Here is a 15094-nt window from a genome sequence, read left to right on the forward strand (position 1 = left end):
ACATCCCATACTGACTGGTGGTACGTTGTCAGTATGATGAATGAGAACTCCAGTTATCATTAGGGCCCCTACAATCCATACTGACTGATGGTACCTTGTCAGTATGATGCGAGAGAACTCCAGTTTTCATTAGAAACCCTAGATCCCATACCGACTGATGGTACCTTGTAAATATTATGCAAGATAACTCGAGTTATCATTAAGACCCCTAGATCTCGTACTGACAGGTGGTACCTTGTAAATATTATGCAAGAGAACTCCAGTTATCATTAGGATCCCTAGATCCCATACTGACTGGTAGTACATTGTATATATTATGCAAGAGAACTCCAGTAATCATAAGGACCCCTAGATCTCGTACTGACAGGTGGTACCTTGTAAATATTATGCAAGAGAACTCCAGTTATCATTAGGATCCCTAGATCCCATACTGACTGGTAGTACATTGTATATATTATGCAAGAGAACTCCAGTTATCATAAGGACCCCTAGATCTCGTACTGGCTAGTGGTAGAATGTCAGTATGGTGCAAGAGAACTTCAGTTATCATTAGGACCTTTAGTTGGTGTTCCGTCCTCATACTACTAAGGACAGACAAGATACGAAGTAGTAGGTAGATGGGTGTTCCGTCCTCATACTACTAAGGACAGACATTATACGGAACACTAGGTAGATGGGTGTTCCGTCCTCATACTACTAAGGACAGAGAAGATACAGTACACTAGATAGATGGGTGATCCATGCTGATACTAGTAAGGACAGACAAGATACAAAGTACTTGGTAGATGGATGTTCAGTCCTAATACTACTTAGGACAGACAAGATACGAAGTGCTAGGTAGATGGGTGTTCCGTCCTCATACTACTAAGAACAGACAATATATAGAACACTAGGTAGATGGGTGATCCGTCCTCATACTACTAAGGACAGACATTATACGGAACACTAGGTAGATGGGTGTTCCGTCCTCATACTACTAAGGACAGACAAGATACGAAGTACTAGGTAGATTGGTGTTCCGTCCTCATACTACTAAGGACAGACAAGATACGAAGTACTAGGTAGATGGGTGTTCCGTCCTCATACTACTAAGGACAGACAAGATACGAAGTACTAGGTAGATGGGTGTTCCGTCCTCATACTACTAAGGACAGACAAGATACGAAGTACTAGGTAGATGGGTGTTCCGTCCTAATACTACTAAGGACAGACAAGATACGAAGTACTAGGTAGATGGGTGTTCCGTCCTAATACTACTAAGGACAGACAAGATACGAAGTACTAGGTAGATGGGTGTTCCGTCCTAATACTACTAAGGACAGACAAGATACGAAGTACTAGGTAGATGGATGTTCCGTCCTAATATACACTAAGGACAGACAAGATACGAAGTACTAGGTAGATGGGTGTTCCGTCCTAATACTACTTAGGACAGACAAGATACGAAGTACTAGGTAGATGGGTGTTCCGTCCTAATACTACTAAGGACAGACAAGATACGAAGTACTAGGTAGATGGGTGTTCCGTCCTAATACTACTAAGGACAGACAAGATACGAAGTACTAGGTAGATGGGTGTTCCGTCCTCATACTACTAAGGACAGACAAGATACGAAGTACTAGGTAGATGGGTGTTCCGTCCTAATACTACTATAGACAGACAGACAAGATACGAAGTACTAGGTAGATGGGTGTTTCGTCCTTATACTATACTACTAAGGACATACAGATACGAAGCATGGTATGGGTGTTCGTCCTATACTACTAAGGACAGACAAGATACGAAGTACTAGGTAGATGGGTGTTCGTCCTATACTACTAAGGACAGACAAGATACGAAGTACTTAGGTAGATGGTGTTTCGTCCCCATACTACTAAGGACAGACAAGATACGAAGTACTAGGTAGATGGGTGTTCCGTCCTCATACTACTAAGGACAGACAAGATACGAAGTACTAGGTAGATGGGTGTTCCGTCCTCATACTACTAAGGACAGACAAGATACGAAGTACTAGGTAGATGGGTGTTCCGTCTCATACTACTAAGGACAGACAAGATACGAAGTACTAGGTAGATGGGTGTTCCGTCCTAATACTACTAAGGACAGACAAGATACGAAGTACTAGGTAGATGGGTGTTCCGTCCTAATACTACTAAGGACAGACAAGATACGAAGTACTAGGTAGATGGGTGTTCCGTCCTCATACTACTAAGGACAGACAAGATACGAAGTACTAGGTAGATGGGTGTTCCGTCCCTATACTACTAAGGACAGACAAGATACGAAGTACTAGGTAGATGGGTGTTCCGTCCTCATACTACTAAGGACAGACAAGATACGAAGTACTAGGTAGATGGGTGTTCCGTCCTAATACTACTAAGGACAGACAAGATACGAAGTACTAGGTAGATGGGTGTTCCGTCCTCATACTACTAAGGACAGACAAGATACGAAGTACTAGGTAGATGGGTGTTCCGTCCTAATACTACTAAGGACAGACAAGATACGAAGTACTAGGTAGATGGGTGTTCCGTCCTAATACTACTAAGGACAGACAAGATACAAAGTACTAGGTTTCCGTCCTCATACTACTAAGTACAGACAAGATACGAAGCACTGGGTAGATGGGTGTTCCGTCCTAATACTACTAAGGACAGACAAGATACGAAGTACTAGGTAGATGGGTGTTCCGTCCTAATACTACTAAGGACAGACAAGATACGAAGTACTAGGTAGATGGGTGTTCCGTCCTAATACTACTAAGGACAGACAAGATACGAAGTACTAGGTAGATGGGTGTTCCGTCCTCATACTACTAAGGACAGACAAGATACTAAGTACTAGGAAGATGGGTGTTCCGTCCTAATACCACTAAGGACAGACAAGATACGAAGTACTAGGTAGATGGGTGTTCCGTCCTAATACTACTAAGGACAGACAAGATACGAAGTACTAGGTAGATGGGTGTTCCGTCCTAATACTACTAAGGACAGACAAGATACGAAGTACTAGGTAGATGGGTGTTTCGTCCTAATACTACTAAGGACAGACAAGATACGAAGTACTAGGTAGATGGTGTGTTCCGTCCTAATACTACTAAGGACAGACAAGATACGAAGTACTAGGTAGATGGGTGTTCCGTCCTATACTACTAAGGACAGACAAGATACAAAGTACTAGGTAGATGGGTGTTCCGTCCTAATACTTTAAGGACAGACAAGATACGAAGTACTAGGTAGATGGGTGTTCCGTCCTAATACTACTAAGGACAGACAAGATACGAAGTACTAGGTAGATGGGTGTTCCGTCCTAATACTACTAAGGACAGACAAGATACGAAGTACTAGGTAGAGGAGGGTGTTCCGTCCTCATACTACTAAGGACAGACAAGATACGAAGTACTAGGTAGATGGGTGTTTCCGTCCTATACTACTAAGGACAGACAAGATACGAAGTACTAGGTAGATGGGTGTTCCGTCCTAATACTACTAAGGACAGACAAGATACGAAGTACTAGGTAGATGGGTGTTCCGTCCTAATACTACTAAGGACAGACAAGATACGAAGTACTAGGTAGATGGGTGTTCCGTCCTAATACTACTAAGGACAGACAAGATACGAAGTACTAGGTAGATGGGTGTTCCGTCCTAATACTACTAAGGACAGACAAGATACGAAGTACTAGGTAGATGGGTGTTCCGTCCTAATACTACTAAGGACAGACAAGATACGAAGTACTAGGTAGATGGGTGTTCCGTCCTAATACTACTAAGGACAGACAAGATACAAGACTAGGTATGGTGTCGTCCAATACTAGGTAGAGTAGATGGTGTTCCGTCCTAATACTACTAAGGACAGACAAGATACGAAGTACTAGGTAGATGGGTGTTCCGTCCTATACTACTAAGGACAGACAAGATACGAAGTACTAGGTAGATGGGTGTTCCGTCCTCATACTACTAAGGACAGACAAGATACTAAGTACTAGGAAGATGGAGGTTCCGTCCTAATACTACTAAGGACAGACAAGATACGAAGTACTAGGTAGATTGGTGTTCCGTCCTCATACTACTAAGGACAGACAAGATACGAAGTACTAGGTAGATGGGTGTTCCGTCCTAATACTACTAAGGACAGACAAGATACGAAGTACTAGGTAGATGGGTGTTCCGTCCTAATACTACTAAGGACAGACAAGATACGAAGTACTAGGTAGATGGGTGTTCCGTCCTAATACTACTAAGGACAGACAAGATACGAAGTACTAGGTAGATGGGTGTTCCGTCCTAATACTACTAAGGACAGACAAGATACGAAGTACTAGGTAGATGGGTGTTCCGTCCTAATACTACTAAGGACAGACAAGATACGAAGTACTAGGTAGATTGGGTGTTCCGTCCTAATACTACTAAGGACAGACAAGATACGAAGTACTAGGTAGATGGGTGTTCCGTCCTAATACTACTAAGGACAGACAAGATACGAAGTACTAGGTAGATTGGTGTTTCCGTCCTAATACTACTAAGGACAGACAAGATACGAAGTACTAGGTAGATGGGTGTTCCGTCCTAATACTACTAAGGACAGACAAGATACGAAGTACTAGGTAGATGGGTGTTCCGTCCCTAATACTAAGGACAGACAAGATACGAAGTACTAGGTAGATGGGGTAGTGTTCCCTATACTACTAAGGACAGACAAGATACGAAGTACTAGGTAGATGGGTGTTCCGTCCTCATACTACTAAGGACAGACAAGATACGAAAGTACTAGGTAGATGGGTGTTCCGTCCTAATACTACTAAGGACAGACAAGATACGAAGTACTAGGTAGATGGGTGTTCCGTCCTCATACTACTAAGGACAGACAAGATACGAAGTACTAGGTAGATTGGTGTTCCGTCCTAATACTACTAAGGACAGACAAGATACGAAGCACTAGGTAGATGGGTGTTCCGTCCATACTACTAAGGACAGACAAGATACGAAGTACTAGGTAGATGGGTGTTCCGTCCTAATACTACTAAGGACAGACAAGATACGAAGTACTAGGTAGATGGGTGTTCCGTCCTATACTACTAAGGACAGACAAGATACGAAGTACTAGGTAGATGGGTGTTCCGTCCTCATACTACTAAGGACAGACAAGATACGAAGTACTAGGTAGATGGGTGTTCCGTCCTATACTACTAAGGACAGACAAGATACGAAGTACTAGGTAGATTGGTGTTTCGTCCTCATACTACTAAGGACAGACAAGATACGAAGTACTAGGTAGATGGGTGTTCCGTCCTAATACTACTAAGGACAGACAAGATACGAAGTACTAGGTAGATGGGTGTTCCGTCCTAATACTACTAAGGACAGACAAGATACGAAGTACTAGGTAGATGGGTGTTCCGTCCTAATACTACTAAGGACAGACAAGATACGAAGTACTAGGTAGATGGGTGTTTCGTCCTAATACTACTAAGGACAGACAAGATACGAAGTACTAGGTAGATGGGTGTTCCGTCCTAATACTACTAAGGACAGACAAGATACGAAGTACTAGGTAGATGGGTGTTCCGTCCTAATACTACTAAGGACAGACAAGATACGAAGTACTAGGTAGATGGGTGTTTCGTCCTAATACTACTAAGGACAGACAAGATACGAAGTACTAGGTAGATGGGTGTTCCGTCCTAATACTACTAAGGACAGACAAGATACGAAGTACTAGGTAGATTGGTGTTCCGTCCTCATACTACTAAGGACAGACAAGATACGAAGTACTAGGTAGATGGGTGTTCCGTCCTAATACTACTAAGGACAGACAAGATACGAAGTACTAGGTAGATGGGTGTTCCGTCCTAATACTACTAAGGACAGACAAGATACGAAGTACTAGGTAGATGGGTGTTCCGTCCTAATACTACTAAGGACAGACAAGATACGAAGTACTAGGTAGATTGGTGTTCCGTCCTAATACTACTAAGGACAGACAAGATACAAAGTACTAGGTAGATGGGGTTGTTCCGTCCTAATACTTACTAAGGACAGACAAGATACGAAGTACTAGGTAGATGGGTGTTCCGTCCTCATACTACTAAGGACAGACAAGATACGAAGTACTAGGTAGATGGGTGTTCCGTCCTAATACTACTAAGGACAGACAAGATACGAAGTACTAGGTAGATGGGTGTTCCGTCCTAATACTACTAAGGACAGACAAGATACGAAGTACTAGGTAGATGGGTGTTCCGTCCTAATACTACTAAGGACAGACAAGATACGAAGTACTAGGTAGATGGGTGTTCCGTCCTAATACTACTAAGGACAGACAAGATACGAAGTACTAGGTAGATGGGTGTTCCGTCCTCATACTACTAAGGACAGACAAGATACGAAGTACTAGGTAGATGGGTGTTCCGTCCTAATACTACTAAGGACAGACAAGATACGAAGTACTAGGTAGATGGGTGTTCCGTCCTAATACTACTAAGGACAGACAAGATACGAAGTACTAGGTAGATGGGTGTTTCATCCTCATACTACTAAGGACAGACAAGATACGAAGTACTAGGTAGATGGTGTTCCGTCCTAATACTACTAAGGACAGACAAGATACGAAGTACTAGGTAGATGGGTGTTCCGTCCTAATACTACTAAGGAAGGACAGAGGTAAGATACTAAGGACAGACAAGATAAGTACTAGGTAGATGGGTGTTCCGTCCTAATACTACTAAGGACAGACAAGATACGAAGTACTAGGTAGATGGGTGTTCCGTCCTAATACTACTAAGGACAGACAAGATACGAAGTACTAGGTAGATGGGTGTTCCGTCCTAATACTACTAAGGACAGACAAGATACGAAGTACTAGGTAGATGGGGTGTTCCGTCCTAATACTACTAAGGACAGACAAGATACGAAGTACTAGGTAGATGGTGTCGTTCCGTCCTAATACTACTAAGGACAGACAAGATACGAAGTACTAGGTAGATGGGTGTTTCCGTCCTAATACTACTAAGGACAGACAAGATACGAAGTACTAGGTAGATGGGTGTTCCGTCCTCCTAATACTACTAAGGACAGACAAGATACGAAGTACTAGGTAGATGGTGTTCCGTCCTAATACTACTAAGGACAGACAAGATACGAAGTACTAGGTAGATGGGTGTTCCGTCCTAATACTACTAAGGACAGACAAGATACGAAGTACTAGGTAGATGGGTGTTCCGTCCTAATACTACTAAGGACAGACAAGATACGAAGTACTAGGTAGATGGGTGTTCCGTCCTAATACTACTAAGGACAGACAAGATACGAAGTACTAGGTAGATGGTGTTTCCGTCCTCATACTACTAAGGACAGACAAGATACGAAGTACTAGGTAGATGGGTGTTCCGTCCTAATACTACTAAGGACAGACAAGATACGAAGTACTAGGTAGATGGGTGTTCCGTCCTCATACTACTAAGGACAGACAAGATACGAAGTACTAGGTAGATGGGTGTTCCGTCCTAATACTACTAAGGACAGACAAGATACGAAGTACTAGGTAGATGGGTGTTCCGTCCTAATACTACTAAGGACAGACAAGATACGAAGTACTAGGTAGATGGGTGTTCCGTCCTAATACTACTAAGGACAGACAAGATACGAAGTACTAGGTAGATGGGTGTTCCGTCCTAATACTACTAAGGACAGACAAGATACGAAGTACTAGGTAGATGGGTGTTCCGTCCTAATACTACTTAGGACAGACAAGATACGAAGTACTAGGTAGATGGGTGTTCCGTCCTAATACTACTAAGGACAGACAAGATACGAAGTACTAGGTAGATGGGTGTTCCGTCCTAATACTACTAAGGACAGACAAGATACGAAGTACTAGGTAGATGGGTGTTCCGTCCTAATACTACTAAGGACAGACAAGATACGAAGTACTAGGTAGATGGTGTTCCGTCCTAATACTACTAAGGACAGACAAGATACGAAGTACTAGGTAGATGGGTGTTCCGTCCTAATACTACTAAGGACAGACAAGATACGAATACTAGGTAGATGGATTGTTCGTCCTAATACTACTTAGGACAGACAAGATACGAAGTACTAGGTAGATGGGTGTTCAGTCCTAATACTACTAAGGACAGACAAGATACGAAGCACTAGGTAGATGGGTGTTCCGTCCTCATACTACTAAGGACAGACAAGATACGAAGTACTAGGTAGATGGGTGTTTCGTCCTAATACTACTAAGGACAGACAAGATACGAAGTACTAGGTAGATGGGTGTTCCGTCCTAATACTACTAAGGACAGACAAGATACGAAGTACTAGGTAGATGGGTGTTCCGTCCTAATACTACTAAGGACAGACAAGATACGAAGTACTAGGTAGATGGGTGTTCCGTCCTAATACTACTAAGGACAGACAAGATACGAAGTACTAGGTAGATGGGTGTTCCGTCCTAATACTACTAAGGACAGACAAGATACGAAGTACTAGGTAGATGGGTGTTCCGTCCTAATACTACTAAGGACAGACAAGATACGAAGTACTAGGTAGATGGGTGTTCCGTCCTCATACTACTAAGGACAGACAAGATACGAAGTACTAGGTAGATGGGTGTTCCGTCCTAATACTACTAAGGACAGACAAGATACGAAGTACTAGGTAGATGGGTGTTCCGTCCTAATACTACTAAGGACAGACAAGATACGAAGTACTAGGTAGATGGGTGTTCCGTCCTAATACTACTAAGGACAGACAAGATACGAAGTACTAGGTAGATGGGTGTTCCGTCCTAATACTACTAAGGACAGACAAGATACGAAGTACTAGGTAGATGGGTGTTTCGTCCTAATACTACTAAGGACAGACAAGATACGAAGTACTAGGTAGATGGGTGTTCCGTCCTAATACTACTAAGGACAGACAAGATACGAAGTACTAGGTAGATGGGTGTTCCGTCCTAATACTACTAAGGACAGACAAGATACGAAGTACTAGGTAGATGGGTTTTCCGTCCTAATACTACTAAGGACAGACAAGATACGAAGTACTAGGTAGATGGGTGTTCCGTCCTAATACTACTAAGGACAGACAAGATACGAAGTACTAGGTAGATGGGTGTTCCGTCCTAATACTACTAAGGACAGACAAGATACGAAGTACTAGGTAGATGGGTGTTCCGTCCTAATACTACTAAGGACAGACAAGATACGAAGTACTAGGTAGATGGGTGTTCCGTCCTAATACTACTAAGGACAGACAAGATACGAAGTACTAGGTAGATGGGTGTTCCGTCCTAATACTACTAAGGACAGACAAGATACGAAGTACTAGGTAGATGGGTGTTCCGTCCTAATACTACTAAGGACAGACAAGATACGAAGTACTAGGTAGATGGGTGTTCCGTCCTAATACTACTTAGGACAGACAAGATACGAAGTACTAGGTAGATGGGTGTTCCGTCCTAATACTACTAAGGACAGACAAGATACGAAGCACTAGGTAGATGGATGTTCCGTCCTAATACTACTTAGGACAGACAAGATACGAAGTACTAGGTAGATGGGTGTTCCGTCCTAATACTACTAAGGACAGACAAGATACGAAGTACTAGGTAGATGGGTGTTCCGTCCTAATACTACTAAGGACAGACAAGATACGAAGTACTAGGTAGATAGGTGTTCCGTTCTAATACTACTAAGGACAGACAAGATACGAAGTACTAGGTAGATGGGTGTTCCGTCCTAATACTACTAAGGACAGACAAGATACGAAAGTACTAGGTAGATGGGTGTTCCGTCCTAATACTACTAAGGACAGACAAGATACGAAAGTACTAGGTAGATGGGTGTTCCGTCCTAATACTACTAAGGACAGACAAGATACGAAGTACTAGGTAGATGGGTGTTCCGTCCTAATACTACTAAGGACAGACAAGATACGAAGTACTAGGTAGATGGGTGTTCCGTCCTAATACTACTAAGGACAGACAAGATACGAAGTACTAGGTAGATGGGTGTTCCGTCCTAATACTACTAAGGACAGACAAGATACGAAGTACTAGGTAGATGGTGTTCCGTCCTCATACTACTAAGGACAGACAAGATACGAAGTACTAGGTAGATGGTGTCGTCTATTACTAGGAAGACAAGATACGAAGTACTAGGTAGAGGGTGTGTTCCGTCCTCATACTACTAAGGACAGACAAGATACGAAGTACTAGGTAGATGGGTGTTCCGTCCTCATACTACTAAGGACAGACAAGATACGAAGTACTAGGTAGATGGGTGTTCCGTCCTAATACTACTAAGGACAGACAAGATACGAAGTACTAGGTAGATGGGTGTTCCGTCCTAATACTACTAAGGACAGACAAGATACGAAGCACTAGGTAGATGGGTGTTCCGTCCTAATACTACTAAGGACAGACAAGATACGAAGTACTAGGTAGATGGGTGTTCCGTCCTAATACTACTAAGGACAGACAAGATACGAAGTACTAGGTAGATGGGTGTTCCGTCCTAATACTACTAAGGACAGACAAGATACGAAGTACTAGGTAGATTGGTGTTTCGTCCTAATACTACTAAGGACAGACAAGATACGAAGTACTAGGTAGATGGGTGTTCCGTCCTAATACTACTAAGGACAGACAAGATACGAAGTACTAGGTAGATGGGTGTTCCGTCCTAATACTACTAAGGACAGACAAGATACGAAGTACTAGGTAGATGGGTGTTCCGTCCTAATACTACTAAGGACAGACAAGATACGAAGTACTAGGTAGATGGGTGTTCCGTCCTCATACTACTAAGGACAGACAAGATACGAAGTACTAGGTAGATGGGTGTTCCGTCCTAATACTACTAAGGACAGACAAGATACGAAGCACTAGGTAGATGGGTGTTTCGTCCTAATACTACTTAGGACAGACAAGATACGAAGTACTAGGTAGATGGGCTCTAAGTTATGTTCCGTCTATAGGCGGGATGATCTACTATAGGCGGGACTGTGACTAGATATAGGCGGGAGATATATGTCTCTATAGCGGGACTGTGATCTATGTCTCTATAGGCGGGACTGTGATATATGTCTCTATAGACGGGACTGTGATATATGTCTCTATAGGACGGGACTGTGATCTATATCTCTATAGGCGGGACTGTGATCTATGTCTCTATAGGCGGGACTGTGATCTATATGTCTCTATAGGCGGGACTGTGATCTATATCTCTATAGGCGGGACTGTGATATATGTCTCTATAGGCGGGACTGTGATATATGTCTCTATAGACGGGACTGTGATATATGTCTCTATAGGCGGGACTGTGATACTATATCTCTATAGGCGGGACTGTGATCTATGTCTCTATAGGCGGGACTGTGATATATGTCTCTATAGGCGGGACTGTGATAAATGTCTCTATAGACGGGACTGTGATCTATGTCTCCTTTAGGGGGACGGACTGTGATATATTCTCTATAGACGGGACTGTGATATATGTCTCTATAGACGGGACTGTGATATATGTCTCTATAGGCGGGACTGTGATATATGTCTCTATAGGCGGGACTGTGATAAATGTCTCTATAGACGGGACTGTGATATATGTCTCTATAAACGGGACTGTGATCTATGTCTCTATAGACGGGACTGTGATCTATATCTCTATAGGCGGGACTGTGATATATGTCTCTATAGACGGGACTGTGATATATGTCTCTATAGAAGGGACTGTGATATATGTCTCTATAGACGGGACTGTGATAAATGTCTCTATAGACGGGACTGTGATCTATGTCTCTATAGGGGGGCTGTGATATATGTCTCTATAGACGGGACTGTGATATATGTCTCTATAGACGGGGACTGTGATATATGTCTCTATAGACGGGACTGTGATATATGTCTCTATAGGTGGGACTGTGATTATATCTCTATAGGCGGGACTGTGATCTATATCTCTATAGGCGGGACTGTGATATATGTCTCTATAGACGGGACTGTGATATATGTCTCTATAGACGGGACTGTGATATATGTCTCTATAGACGGGACTGTGATATATGTCTCTATAGACGGGACTGTGATATATGTCTCTATAGGCGGGACTGTGATATATGTCTCTATAGACGGGACTGTGATATATGTCTCTATAGACGGGACTGTGATATATATCTCTATAGGCGGGACTGTGATATATGTCTCTATAGACGGGACTGTGATATATGTCTCTATAGACGGGACTGTGATATATGTCTCTATAGACGGGACTGTGATATATGTCTCTATAGGCGGGACTGTGATATATGTCTCTATAGACGGGACTGTGATATATATCTCTATAGGCGGGACTGTGATATATGTCTCTATAGGACGGGACTGTGATATATGTCTCTATAGGCGGGACTGTGATATATGTCTCTAGCGGGACTGTGAGATCTATGTCTCTATAGGCGGGACTGTGATATATGTCTCTATAGACGGGACTGTGATATATGTCTCTATAGACGGGACTGTGATATATGTCTCTATAGGCGGGACTGTGATATATGTCTCTATAGACGGGACTGTGATATATGTCTCTATAGGCGGGACTGTGATATATGTCTCTATAGGCGGGACTGTGATATATGTCTCTATAGACGGGACTGTGATATATGTCTCTATAGGCGGGACTGTGATTTATGTCTCTATAGACGGGACTGTGATATATGTCTCTATAGACGGGACTGTGATATATGTCTCTTTAGGGGGGACTGTGATATATGTCTCTATAGGCGGGACTGTGATATATGTCTCTATAGCGGGACTGTGATATATGTCTCTATAGACGGGACTGTGATATATGTCTCTATAGCGGGACTGTGATATATGTCTCTATAGACGGGACTGTGATATATGTCTCTATAGGACGGGACTGTGATATATGTCTCTATAGACGGGACTGTGATATATGTCTCTATAGACGGGACTGTGATATATATGTCTCTATAGACGGGACTGTGATATATGTCTCTATAGACGGGACTGTGATATATGTCTCTATAGACGGGACTGTGATTATGCTTATAGGGACTGTGATATATGTCTCTATAGACGGGACTGTGATATATGTCTCTATAGACGGGACTGTGATATATGTCTCTATAGACGGGACTGTGATATATGTCTCTATAGACGGGACTGTGATATATGTCTCTATAGACGGGACTGTGATATATGTCTCTATAGGCGGGACTGTGATATATGTCTCTATAGACGGGACTGTATATGTTCTATAGCGGGACTGTGATATATGTCTCTATAGACGGGACTGTGATATATGTCTCTATAGACGGGACTGTGATATATGTCTCTATAGACGGGACTGTGATATATGTCTCTATAGACGGGACTGTGATATATGTCTCTATAGGGGACTGTGATATATGTCTCTATAGGACGGGACTGTGATATATGTCTCTTATAGGGGGGACTGTGATATATGTCTCTATAGACGGGACTGTGATATATGTCTCTATAGACGGGACTGTGATATATGTCTCTATAGACGGGACTGTGATATATGTCTCTATAGACGGGACTGTGATATATGTCTCTATAGACGGGACTGTGATATATGTCTCTATAGACGGGACTGTGATATATGTCTCTATAGACGGGACTGTGATATATGTCTCTATAGGCGGGACTGTGATATATGTCTCTATAGACGGGACTGTGATATATGTCTCTATAGACGGGACTGTGATATATGTCTCTATAGGCGGGACTGTGATATATGTCTCTATAGACGGGACTGTGATATATGTCTCTATAGACGGGACTGTGATATATGTCTCTATAGACGGGGACTGTGATATATGTCTCTATAGACGGGACTGTGATATATGTCTCTATAGGCGGGACTGTGATATATGTCTCTATAGACGGGACTGTGATATATGTCTCTATAGGCGGGACTGTGATATATGTCTCTATAGACGGGACTGTGATATATGTCTCTATAGACGGGACTGTGATATATGTCTCTATAGACGGGACTGTGATCTATGTCTCTATAGGCGGGACTGTGATCTATATCTCTATAGGCGGGACTGTGATATATGTCTCTATAGACGGGACTGTGATATATGTCTCTATAGGCGGGACTGTGATATATGTCTCTATAGGCGGGACTGTGATCTATGTCTCTATAGACGGGACTGTGATATATGTCTCTATAGGCGGGACTGTGATATATGTCTCTATAGACGGGACTGTGATATATGTCTCTATAGACGGGACTGTGATATATGTCTCTATAGACGGGACTGTGATCTAGGCGGGACTGTGATATATGTCTCTATAGACGGGACTGTGATATATGTCTCTATAGACGGGACTGTGATATATGTCTCTATAGACGGGACTGTGATATATGTCTCTATAGACGGGACTGTGATATATGTCTCTATAGCGACTGTGATATTATTCTATAGGCGGGACTGTGATATATGTCTCTATAGGCGGGACTGTGATATATGTCTCTATAGGCGGGACTGTGATATATATCTCTATAGACGGGACTGTGATCTATATCTCTATAGGCGGGACTGTGATCTATATCTCTATAGGCGGGACTGTGATCTATATCTCTATAGGCGGGACTGTGATATATGTCTCTATAGGCGGGACTGTGATATATGTCTCTATAGACGGGACTGTGATATATGTCTCTATAGGCGGGACTGTGATATATGTCTCTATAGGCGGGACTGTGATATATGTCTCTATAGGCGGGACTGTGATCTATATCTCTATAGACGGGTCTGTGATATATGTCTCTATAGACATGACTGTGATACATATCTCTATAGACGGGACTGTGATCTATATCTCTATAGGCGGGACTGTGATCTATGTCTCTATAGGCGGGACTGTGATATATGTCTCTATAGACGGGACTGTGATATATGTCTCTATAGGCGGGACTGTGATCTATATCTCTATAGGCGGGACTGTGATATATGTCTCTATAGGCGGGACTGTGATATATGTCTCTTTAGGGGGGACTGTGATCTATGTCTCTATAGACGGGACTGTGATACAT

Source organism: Argopecten irradians, chromosome 3 (assembly GCF_041381155.1).
Source record: "Argopecten irradians isolate NY chromosome 3, Ai_NY, whole genome shotgun sequence".
Lineage (NCBI taxonomy): Eukaryota > Metazoa > Mollusca > Bivalvia > Pectinida > Pectinidae > Argopecten > Argopecten irradians.